This window comes from Apaloderma vittatum, unplaced genomic scaffold, assembly GCF_000703405.1.
Source record: "Apaloderma vittatum isolate BGI_N311 unplaced genomic scaffold, ASM70340v1 scaffold37877, whole genome shotgun sequence".
In the NCBI taxonomy this organism is placed as follows: Eukaryota; Metazoa; Chordata; class Aves; order Trogoniformes; family Trogonidae; genus Apaloderma; species Apaloderma vittatum.
The window spans coordinates 1-2,671 of record NW_009725204.1 but is presented as its reverse complement, the minus strand read 5'-3'; positions in this window follow the sequence as shown (position 1 = coordinate 2,671).

Below are 2,671 nucleotides of genomic sequence, written 5' to 3'. Positions count from 1 at the left end.
TTTGTTCACACTAGAAGGGTTGCAAAAAGAAATAATCTGGTTACACTGGATGCAATTTCACAGTTGGCCCCCATCCCCCACTCGATTCTTCAATATAAAAACTGAAAAACTTAAGAAGTGATGTTACACAGGAATCACTTTGAACGTTAAGAAGCCTATAGAACATGGCAGCAGGTAATTAAAATTCACAGGAGAGAGAAGACAAGAACTGCCCCCAAACCTTCAATAAATGTTTTCAAAATACAAGCAAACATATTAATTTCCCCACTGAGGAGATGCAAGACCTCTCTTATTTGCCACAGTCAGATTTAATAGAAGTACAATTTCTTTTTATACCACCAGCTCCAAGCTGGCTGACTTGCATCTACATGACTGGTGTTTGTTTTGAAGATAAGATAGGAGATCCTTGAATGACTATGAATCGATACTTACACTGCCTTATTTCTATGTTAATTGAACATCCTTAGGAAACAAGTTACTGTTTCAGCGAATTAAAGAAATCAGTACCCAAAGACCTGAATTAATGCAACATTTACCTAAAGACCATCAAGTTAAACAGTTCTGTAGGATTTTAAGAAAAAAATATAATTTACGCTCTTAAGGTCTTCAGACATTAGCAAAGATTTTTTTCATCGTTACGTTACCTTAGTGTTAACCAGGCACTAGGATTAGGAACAAAACTGCAGCTTGTTTCCGTTCGGTTCCCAGGTGCTGCCTGATCTAGTTGAGAGGCGTCCCTGCCCACGACAGGGACATTGGATTAAATGATCTCTAAAGTCCCTTCCAGCCTAGGCCATTCTACGATTCTGTGATTCTAAATTATGCAGGCTGGGAACTGGTGCTTCCAAGACCTGGCAGGTGACTGCCACAAAATACAGGATGAGCAAAATAAAGCTCACGTTTCGCCTAAAACATCAGTTTCCATCACTGCTAGGAAGGTACACGTCTTATTTCAACTCCCTAGCTTATTTCAACTACCTTGGAAACTAAACACAGCTGACAACCCTTTCTCCTAAGAGACTGAAAAGTAAAGGCCCAAACATAGTAAGGAGGCTTTTCTCTAAGAGCACAGATATAACTTACAACAACTTTCAAGGCAATTCTGCCAAAAGGTTAACTCTTATTTACTGCTCAGAGGGTTTTGGCAAACATTTTAACATTTTTAATTGCAGCACCTGCAGCCTGTCATGACTTGAAGGCTACGTTCTGACCCGAGATTTGTCCTTTTGATTTTGTTAGGCTGAATTAGAAAGTGCTGAAGTAGTGCAGCAAGGGACAGAGTTACAGTGGAAGCAAGCCACAAATCTCACCAGTTAAGCTCTTCTGCAGCCCGGATACTAACTCCTACACGTAAGCCAGCACACAAGGCAGTCAACATAAGGCACCTCCATCGCAATCTACGCCACCAGCTGCTTCAGTGCAGCTCCCTTGCCCTCACGCAACAAGGGCTGAAAACCAGCCATGTTACTAGACCATCCTAGGATCCAGATCTCAAGCCATAGAGCATACCACCTCCTTTGAGAGTCACAGGCTGCAGTCCCTGCTTCGGTGAAAGCCTTCATTTCAGCCACTGTCTAGGACACAAGACTAAGATTTCTTCAAAACAAGCCAGCGCCACTGCCTAACAGACCAGAGCAACCATGCCCAAGCTGTTCTCCTCGTCCATGATCACCCTCCACAAACAGCACAAGCACTCCGGGACTGCCAAAGACAAACCTATTGTGGTGCTAAGGTGGGGAAGGTGATCCAGCCCTGGATAACACCCAGCTTCCTCTGTTGTGGTTGCTGGCAGCCTTCTCAGTCAGCGTGCCCTTCCAAACATCCTTTTGTGCATGAGGATGCATGCTCAACCCACAAAGAGAACCTTCTCCACGTGTATCATGTGTTTGACAGTGGCTCTTCCAATATACCCGCTAATTCTCAGTTTTCACCCTGTGTTCTCAGTTACACACACCTGCCAGATGCACCAGAACACCTCCTTCCATGAGAGGACTTAGTCGTACTATTGTCCAGCGGCTCCAGGACAAAGTTTTGTTAACGGACTCCTGCATCCGAGTTGCATTTCTCTTTTTAGTCCAACTGGTATTAAATCTGTCTCAAGGAAAGGCATAAAACATGGGGCGAGGGGAAGGGAGGAAAGCCATTCTAACACGTCCTAGTTCTTACCAGATGCTCCACACTTACACGCTCACCTGTTTCCTTTTAAAAGCCAACACTACCAGTTGCCAGGCTTTCATTTAACTGTGTAAGTTACGTCCTTCATTTTTAAAAGCCTCAGCTGCTTGCAGGACATAACCCAGGGACAAAACAAGAAGCTACGTGTTACCAAGAAGGACGAAGATGCTGCCAAGAGCAGCAAAGGCACCGGAGCGGCAGCGCTGGGCCGGTTTCAGGGTATTCCTTACCTCTGCACCACGGCGGGCTGAGGCTGTACAGACGGCTGGCTGCTCAGCAGGCTGGGATGGAAGGGAGGCCTGGCTTCATCCCACCTACCCGGGGTTTCCAGAGGCGGATCCCAGTCGACACAGGCTCCTTGTTGAGTCGGTGGAGAGGAAGAGTGGGAGAGAGAGGAAGAAGGATCAGACCCGCTGGTAACTAATGGGGGAGAAAAAACACCTCGGACCTACAGCGAGGGGAAACCGGAACAGACCCGACCGGCGCCGAAACCACA